Source organism: Hyalella azteca, unplaced genomic scaffold, assembly GCF_000764305.2.
Source record: "Hyalella azteca isolate HAZT.00-mixed unplaced genomic scaffold, Hazt_2.0.2 contig16338, whole genome shotgun sequence".
Classification (NCBI taxonomy): Eukaryota; Metazoa; Arthropoda; class Malacostraca; order Amphipoda; family Hyalellidae; genus Hyalella; species Hyalella azteca.
Window position 1 is genome coordinate 124,267 of NW_025946162.1, and position 10,684 is coordinate 134,950.

Here is a 10,684-nt window from a genome sequence, read left to right on the forward strand (position 1 = left end):
TCGTGTTGTATCCTATTTACTTGCATCATGTACTTATTTCCATCAAAATTTCTGTATTCAATGCTTCCTGTAACTTGAAAATGAATGTTGTTACATTCGAAACGTCGTTAATAAAGTGATATTACTCCCTTGAACCTGCATTTTGATCAACTAATGTCATCTGAAGAATAATGTTCGACCCTGAAAATTTAAATTGACGAATTCTCTGGCCATTAACCACCCGTGTTGAAACAAGCTTATTCTGCCTTCTGATACTAACTTATAAATATATATATAAATATATTCACACTCTCTTCTTAAATTCATCGCAGAGCTAAAGTCTCAAATTTTAGTGATATTATATTTTAAAATGTAACCGTCTTGAATTTCTGCAATGTAACTGACAAAATGAACGCAGAGTGTATAATGGTCCAGATCTCTAGCCATGCAGGCGTTGTTGTGGGAGGAATTCTGTATGATATATATTTTTTTCACAGAATTAATCTGTTGTAACCCGAGTGGCGAAGTGCGTTTCATGATATTTGTAATTGTTAAAACACTATATTCGCTTCAAGCAACGGGGAAACCGGAAAGTATAAGTCGTCTCAATTAGTGCCTTGCATAGAATAAATGTCAATTGTCTCAAATTTTCCTTTCATAGGTCACAGAATACGATACGTACTTCGTTTCATTATATATACGATATTTCGTTTACTCTCGATAATTATCTCTGACCGTAATATATTTATCGATAAGAATGTTTACTTGGACCTAGTCACACTACCTATATAAACCCATGCCTTTCTTTGTGATGGCTTTATCAGCCATGTGGGCAGTTAAACGCGCGGGTGTCTTGCGTTTGTTACACCGCAATTGACGAGAGAGCAGCGGCAAGAGCATCAACATTGGCTAAAGAAGCCCTTAAAATAACGGAGGTGTCATTTATAGTCAACTATGGCGCATAAAGCGCGTGCTCGACCAGCCTCGAGCGCTACCACATGTGGACGTAAGCGCTCAGAACTTCGCTTATAAGGCGATATGTTTTCTGTACTGTGACGCCACGAGTTTACTGGCATTAATAAAGTTATGTCTTCGGGAGTCTTGGCGTAGTTCATGGTTATGCAATGCTTAGTTTATATTTTATCTCAGAAAGTTAGAGAGACCGACTGAAAAGTTATTGTTACCTATAAGTGCAATAGGAAAATATGTATAATTTTACTGCAGCTATGCAGTTACCGAGTCGAGTAATGCTCGACTGCCAACAAAAAAAAGTCGCCTAAAAGCATCGAATAACTAAAGAAAGAGCTACTGACACGTTTTCTATCCGCATTACTCACCATATCAGCCTAACTCAATTTACACCGTCGACTGAAACAGGAGGCGATGAATAGCTACGTTAATAACGCCTCCGCTGCGCCCGATACCCGGCGGTGGGAGAGAGAACGCTCCCGCCCTTAACGCGACGTGGGGGCGCGTGTAAACCTAGTAAATAAATATGAGGAATTGGCGTGACGTGTAAACCTAGTAAATAAATATGAGGAATTGGCGTGACGTGTAAACCTGGTAAATAAATATGAGGAATTTGCGTGACGTGTAAACAAAAGTAAAGTAATTTGAAGAATTGGCGTGACGTGTAATGCAAAGTAAAGTAATATGAGGAATTAGCGTGACGTGTATAATCCAGTAAATAAATATTAGGAATTGGCGTGACGTGTAAACTAAAATAAATATATACCAGGAAAAGGAAACAAAAATATAAGAGGAAAAGGACTGAAAATTCCAGGCTCGGCAATCCTCGGGATTAATCGGGCTGGGAGAAGTAGCTTCGAGTGCTGAGTCGTAGTAACAGCCGTCAAAATTTTCAAGTGTGAGTGCTGGGAAAAAGGTTTAGTGATTTAATTAAAATGAATAATTCCAAGTTGTTTCGGCCTTTTTTTTTGCAGATTCAGGACAGATTTTTCATGAACCATTGAACATTTTTATCTTTGGGCCTTGTGATGACCAGGAACGAAAATGAAAATTTCACTTTAATTAATCAATTAATTATATAATCGTTTATTACCCATTTTCAATAAAAATAACATGTAATTTTTAAGACTACGAGTTGGTGCACTGATTTGACACTTATACACGTTCGAATAATGATCAGAGAACGCATTTGATTCCGGGAGTATAAGAATTGTTCGACTTTTTGAGAATGTTAATCAACTGCATTCTCTGTTCATTAATCTACCTTGAATAAATAAGCAAATTCTGCGATCTAATTCTACAGAGAAGACATCGTGCACGCATGCTATGCGGTGGAGGCGTAACATGCGTATAGTGCGCACTGCGCAGTAAGGGCGCCTGCTTAGCGCCACATGGCGGGCTGCAATTTCTGGGCATTTCCTCAATAATGTTCTTGAAGGTAAAATTTACGAGTCTGTCCAAACTGATAAGAACTCTTGTGAGTAAAAAAAAGCGAAAAAAGTTGGAAACAGTATATACTCACTGTAGTGAGTGATATGCAGATAGCGCATTTTTCTCGTCGACGAAAACATGAAGTCACGGACGGACGGACAGACAGACAGACGAACGGACAGACGGACATGGCGAGCACAATAATAGTGAATTTTTTCCATAAATGAGAAAGTGCGCTAAAAAGAGAAAAAATTTGATCAAGGCTATTCGAGTCATATTGTTAGTTTTATGTGTTTGAGTCCTGGCACCACAATTATATGTGAGGCTGCGTGGACGCGTTTTACTTATCATGTCGCAATATAACTTTTTAAATTCACTATATATATTTCTGATTTAAAATAAGCAATTTATTCGTATTTTGAAATGAGATTTAAAGGGTAGTTCTATATTCTCTGTAAAATGTGGGTTTGAACATGTCTTTCTTTAATTAGAAATCTCTGTAGCTTTCTGATTGGTAATCAAATTTAGAATTACGTGATTCAGGATAACGAGATTCTTCAATTTCAGAAATAATGTACCTCGATCAACGCTGGGGTAATCCAAAAATCTAGAATAAAACTATTTTCTGTACAATGTCTGCCATGAACACATTATGCTATAAGATTAAATTAGGCAGTGTGTTCTAAACGAGATATAATTAATATATGTACATTAACAGGATCTACTTGAACGAATTTGGATACATTAGTAACATTCTACTTCGAGATTTTGAATGGAAACATTCATGGTTGCATCGGTAACGCTTTCAAATGACTCGTTTTAGTTATTTTCTTGATTTCGGGAATTGCTTTAAAATTAGGATAAAATTGCAAATAATTTCAGGGATGGCGCGTCGGAATATCGAGGTCACTCGGCACTCGACGATCCATAACTGTTATCTGATCTGCATAATGATACTGAGAAATGCATTATGTTCACTGGAACTGAAGTGCTGCTTAATTAAATTATCCAACTGCAAGCCATAGGCGAGTTACCGATGGCCTCACTTCAAGCTTATCAGGCCAACGATACGGCGGCCAGTAATAGTAACTGCGGTGAGATCCTGCCGGATCTCTTGATGCTGAGTAATGATTGAGGACAGTCGAGTATGTTATTACTTAATGATGAGGAAAGTAAAGCATGATATTATTTAATGATGAGGAAAGTTAAGCATGATATGACTAAATAATGAGGAATGTCAAGCATGGTAAGGCATATTGATGTGGAATGTCGCACATGATATGACTATTATTCCATGTCATTACACAAACGTTCTAATGAGTGAATCAAGTACGAAGGAAAAATGCGATACGAAAGGAATGACTATTGAATGACGTTTTCATTACAGTTATCTTAAGTAAAAAAGTAGTGAAGGAGTTTCAGGGCACTTATGCCAACAAACACTTTATCATCTTCTTCGAGAATTCATTCGATTTGAAACACGACTTATTGGAATTTCGCCAAAGAGCAAAAATCTTATTCCTCCGTAACTTTTACCTCATATCTATTGTGAAGAAACGATAACAATGCCCCTACCATACATGCTATGGTACTGCAGTACTTTCTCGCCGCCATGACGACTAGGAAATACCATGCGAGGGCTCGACGAAAGTTTCTAGCACGCAGCACGCTTTCTCAGCTCTCTTGAGTGATGTTTTTCCTCATTAATGGACTTGATGATGCATTATGCGGCTCTAAACCCAATTTTTGCCCATTGTTGTGGCACTCTTTGCCCCAGTCTGCAGGAAAATAGACTACTGGACGTCTTAACAAAGCTATATGAGAAGCAGGGATTGCGATGCTTGGCTCATTCGTGTCGGTGGCTTCGAAGAAGTAAAGTCTCTTGCCAGTTGAAGTTCCTAGAATCTTAAGTTCATTATTTCAATCAGTAGAAGCATTTATATTCACCACACGGTTCAAAATTATTTATTTCATCTTACAACTGTAAGATCCGATGTGTAGTTTGTCCATTCATAATTCATCCCCGAAGTATTAATTTCTGAATATACTGAATTGATACATTCTATTGTATACTGTCCACACTGTAAAGTAAGTAATCAGATGGGAATAAATGCAACAGTGTTGCTTTTAATTATCGTTTGATTTGTATTTGCTTTTTCTTATATAGTTTTGATCAATAAATAAAATTAGAAGATTATTTTAGTGCTAATTTTGATTCTAATATCATACAAAATTATCTAATTTCTCCCTAAACTGTAAATAATGCATTTGGAATTTGTTCCTAATTTCAAAGCATAGGCATTTAAATAAATTAAATGATTATAAAACGGGATTTTTTTAGTTATATTATTCTAAAATTTTTGTTTTCTGTGCGCAGTTTGTCGCTTTTTCGTAGCGAAGTTACGACGGTAACGAGTTACATCAGTTACGACGGTAACGAGTTACATCAGTTACGACGGTAACGAGTTACATCAGTTACGACGGTAACGAGTTACATCAGTTACGACGGTAACGAGTTACACCAGTTACGATGGCAACCGCAAGTGACATGACCTTCTCCTATCCACTTTCGTGGACAGCGGCCCGTCCTCACGCTGTATTCTTGGTTATTCATCTTATTGTACCTCTAACTTCAATTGCATCAGAAATTTCAATTTTGGAAAATAAAAGCGAAGAGAAATTGGCGTCAAAGTTTACCGAAGGTGGAGAGTTTGAGATTCAAAGTTTTAAAGAAGAGCTGAATGTTAATCCGACATGGAAGTCGATGAAGATGAAAAACAAAGTTTTAGAATTTGATCGACTAACAAATCGAATTGGAAAAACTCCTAAAAATTCCAAGATCAGCTTTAAAAAATTCAATGCGAAAAATAACGTGTTAGAGATCAAGAGAAAAAATGAAAAAATGAGTTGGAGTCATTCAAATTTTTGGGACTCTTTTAATGAGGAAGAGAAGATACCAGCAATAAACTTTCATAAGCAAGAACTTTGTCAATGTAATTACCTTGGATATAAGGAAAAGCCGTCAGAAAACACAAGTTTACCTTTGTGTTGCATGAACGAAAAGAAAATTGGAAATGTTTCTTCAACTTTGCCGGAAATTACAAAAGTCTGGGAAAATTCCATGCTTTCTATGAAAGATTTACGCACTGCAAATTTGACAGATGATTTACTCTACGATGATAATGAATACGGCAACAAAAAAAGCGGTGAAATTGACATAAAATCTTCCCCTGTGTTACTTGGAGACATCGATTCACCAAAAAAGAAAAAGAAGCGCTCAACCTCAATAATGAAAAAAATTTTCAAGTTATTTATCGATATTGGTAAAGATCTGGTCATCGTGCCGGACAAGGTCAAAGATGTCGATAAAAAAGGATTTTTACCCTTTTATCCTCCACTCTCGCTGCACCATCATCCACATTACTCGCATTTCCCAATAAACTATGGCATCAACTATCACCATAAAATACCACAAAAGGAACAACACATTCACTATCACATTTATGAACATCCACACCATCATCACAACTTTCTAAAGGAATTTCAGTCGATTTACGCACCAAGCCTACAACCTGTTCTCCACACCGATCACACGCCGGTTACCTACGACCGGCGCAACGACGTAGGAATGACTGAAAATTTTCAAGACGTGCTCGAATCCTCTTTCAAAGACTCGCATTCAAAAGGACATCTTTCATCCCAAGCCTCCTCTGCGATTCCATCTGCTGCATCATATCCCTCGTCATCTGTCCCAGTGAACAGTCGGATCAGCAGCCCTGCGATGATTTACAGAGTTGGTCGGTCAACTCTGTCAGCAGTCAACGAAACTCGTGACTTGAAAGAGAAGCAAGAGAATACTTCGTTTGCGAGTAAGAAAGACCTTCTGAACGTCGGAGACTCAGTTTCATCGCCTGTAATGAATAGCAAAAAATTCACCAAGGAGCCCATGCACGCAGAAGCGCATGAATCAACAACTGAGTCAGAAACGAAAATGTCGGATGTTTTAGGAGTAAGCAAAAAGTCTGAAGGCGAAAGCCTTCCTGCAGCAGATTTAGATATTTTGAAGCGTTTGATTTTCAACTCTCAGAACAGAAGGAAACTTGATCGAAAACAGGATGGTCGATCATTTAATTTGATGAATACTCGACGACATCGACCTCAAGATTCTTCTGGTATCACCTTGGATGAGAAGCATAAAATAGCAGAAGAAGCGCACGAACTCGACAAGCGTTACCATTACGCGACGCCGGACCCGCGAAGATACAGGGCTTCTGTGCCAGAGTCCGCAAAATATCTTGGCTTCCCAAGATACGTTCTACCGTCAGGATATGAGGAACTATTACTGCCGATCATCCATCCTTCACCGCATCGAGAGCCGAACGTGAATCAAGAAGTGGGGCTAAGAACACGTTACGAAGGCCTCGTGAGTGATCCTCAACATCCATCCCATGATGAACTAAAGTTCAAAATGCACCGCGAAGACCCCCGACATGATCCCAAATACTCTTCTAATGATAAAATGGGCTTTGGAACTCTTCGGCCATCGTCACTTCTTGACGTCCAACACGCATTTTCGAGTAACAATCGCCAAGAAAGAGAGTATCTAAAATCTCCTGAAATTTCACCTCCTGCAAATGGTGGTCGATCTCATCCAGAAAGTATCTTAGAAAGAAATTTCCAAGCTAGTATCATACCGGCAACCTTGAATCTGCTCCCTGCTCTACCACTCAAGCCGCTTTCAGCAAGTGCAGGGGAGGTTCAAGCTGAAAAATCGCAGTCAAAGAAAGATAGTATTCAAATTACGGGATACCGTCTGCAGCCGAGTCTCATAGTTGCAAATTCTCACCACTTTTCCAGTACGACAACGTCCCCAGAAATTCACAAAGTTTTAATCAACTCAGTCCATCAATTGTACAAATCTCTAGACTCGGTGCAAGGCTCCCGACCATCGGAGCCTCAAAAAAGTAACATCAAATAGAAATGCTGCAACGGAAATTATGTTAGGGATGTATTGAAAACCACCGAATGCCTAAATCGAGCTCCTATTACTCGAAAATTATTTAAGATATATGGTTTAGAAAAAAAATATTTTTGCAGTGATAGAAAACTTTTAAAATTCTTCACTTAACTGAAGTTTGGGCACGAATGCGTGGAAGGAAAAATTTCTGCATTTGTCACTGCCTCCTTCTATTAATCTCCATATCGATCGATGAGTGCAATATTAAACTGTTAAATTTCTTCTTCATGATATTGATCATATGTGCACAATATGGAAATCCCTAACGAAAATGAATTCTCGAGTCTCAAAATCTTATAATCGATAATACTGAATTCCTGGGTTAAGTCAGAATCCAGGATATAATCATAACAGTTCTCAACAGAAAGTAAAACAATGAATATGTACATTTATACTATTAGATTTCTCAACTGAACACACAGGAGGATATAACTAGGAAAACTTTCACTCCAGAATTTAAATACCCCAAGAGAAATCCCATAGCTCGTTGGTGACAATTCAGTGCAAGACGTTCAAACCGCCGCCCCTGCCGAGCTGTACAACTGTAAGCCTCCCTTGTACGGCAGAGGTGTGGCCCCAGAATTTGTACTTTATTTATGTGGTAACTATTTATCGACAGAATGTTTATTATTTTTGTATTGTATAGTAAATTGAAACTATATATTTGCGCTCATTTCCCTGCCATCACTAGCGTTATTTTTAATGTCTGTTTTTTAAATTGTTCAGATGAATAATTAAATGTCATAAATGGTATAAAATTACTTGCGATTGGAAAATTTTAGACGAATGAGGTAGAAATAATAACCAATGTTCATAAATTGTTTATTTCACTGACTTACATAACTGATATAGAAGACCGGCAGGTAATTCCAACCTACCACGCAACAGGTATTGTCAAGTCAATCACCTGATGACAAAAGCTCTAAAGACGCATTGGTTAATTTAAAAACTTATATCATACATGCTATCTATTTATTCTCCTCCCGATAGAGATCTAGCTGGTAGGCGCTTCTGCCACCACAAGTCTTCAACTCACACAAAATACAATTTTTTGGTCCGATTACTCACTTGGCGAATCATAATGAGGAACCATAAAGCACCTGCTTGCCATTGCAGTGCTGGGATATTGACATAAACAGTGAAGGTTAGGTCTTAGTTACGAGGGGTGACAAATTGAAGGCAATTAATACTAGGAGTAATACTGCCAGAGGTGATAATATGGGGTTTGAATGATAAAAACCCGCTTTTTGGTCATCAATATGAATAATAATAATTAGCAGCCTGCTCACATAAATGATTTATAAATGAATACTACGAAATCCACTCATCCCACTATGAAGTAGTTATCTACTAACAAAAAATCAGCAGCAGATGCACTCGGCCTTTGATTACGTCTCCTGTAATTTTATTTAAATTAAATCAATTGATCATCACCGAATAATAAGGAATTGAATACGATCGTGAATAATTTTTGACAAGTCTAGCTACCTCTGAACCGGTAGGTGTTGCCAGATGCTCATCAAGGGTTGAATTAGGTGCCGAAGTCTGGTGGTATCGTATCAGTATCTGGCAAATGCAATAATTAAAAGACGCTGGCATGCAGTTCGGGAATGTCTGAGCTCGCTAGGGCGTGCACTAGCACATTGTTTAAGGTGAGGAAACATTGTGCAGTTCTGGAGCTCTTCACCATCATGGATACAATAGATTAAATAATTCTTTATTAAACTTACAAACGCAGTAGGTATGAAGGCTTCAAAATTCAATGCTGCCCAACTGAACAGCAATTCTGAATTGTGCCGCAATGCAGAAAAAAGTAAGTTTAACAAATGCGGTTCATTGTTTCAAAGTCAGAAATGAGGAAACAAATGTCATACTATTTTTTCTTAATTACGAATGAATGACTTGGAATTCACCATCAAACTCAAAAGATGATTTGATTAAATAAAAGGGTCGGTTATACTTGTTCTAAATTTGCATGCTTGAAGAAAAAATTTTCGAGTACGTAAAATATAATGCCTTCGCTCATAAGATAATATGGCCACACATACATGGATCAACATGAGCAGACTTCCTTGTCTCGTTCACAATTTATTCATGATATGAAATCTTGGTTTAATCTCACGTCATCATCTCAAGATAAGCACGTCAACAGCGGAGTTATTTGAATTGCTTAGACTACGATAACATCATAATTGTACCCTAAATATTGTTAGTCGACTTATAGAATAGCGCTCTCCTCGGTTGACTAAGGAAACAGAAGACATAATCAAAATATACATATCACCAATCGTGAAGAAGATTATCATACAGCGTCCTACAATGTATATATACAGGCGCGTTAAATCGGTGGCCGGAGGAGAGCGATACAGGCTCAGCGTCGAACACAATACCAGTTATTGTGCTTGGTGTGTAACGGTGTACAATTACCGGTACACAGTTGTCGGTACACAGTTATCGGTACACAGTTACCGGTACAAAGTTACCGGTACACAGTTATCGGTACACAGTTACCGGTACACAGTTACCGGTACACAGTTACCGGTACACTGTTACCGGTACACAGTTACCGGTACACTGTTACCGGTACATAGTTACCGGTACACAATTATCGGTACATAGTTATCGGTTCACAGTACTCGCTACACAGTTACCGGTACACAGTTACCGCGTGGTATGAAGTTGGGCGAGTATAAAAAAAAAACAAAAATAAAATAGAAGACGCAAAATTGTGCGTCGCCCTCACAAAAATCTATTTTTTTTTGCCGTATGTTGCATGATGTCATAAGGAAATGCGCATACATTTATTGTTATTCTGTTATGTTAATGGTTAAGATTAATGATAAATGGTGAGATTAGCAAAATATTTTGACACCACGATAAGATAAGTCAATTCGTTCTTGCTTCGAAGTAAAAAGAAATTGAAAAAGTCTTTCAGCTCGAGAACACGTGAAATAACTAAAAAATATCTTGCATGAAAAACTGGTACATGCATTTCGGTCATCTCGATTTCGTCGTTGCGATTAAGAAAAAGTGAGGAAATAAAGGCCGATGCAATAAAAAATTCAGCTTTGATAACCTCGATATCCGCAGACGCCTTTAAGTGATAAAATATTTATGAATGAGCTCATAGTTTATGAATGTGCTCATAGTTTATGAATGTGCTCATAGTTTATGAATGTGCTCATAGTTTATGAATGTGCTCATAGTTTATGAATGACGATGCAATAAAAAATTCAGCTTTGATAACCTCGATATCCGCAGACGCCTTTAAGTGATAAAATATTTATG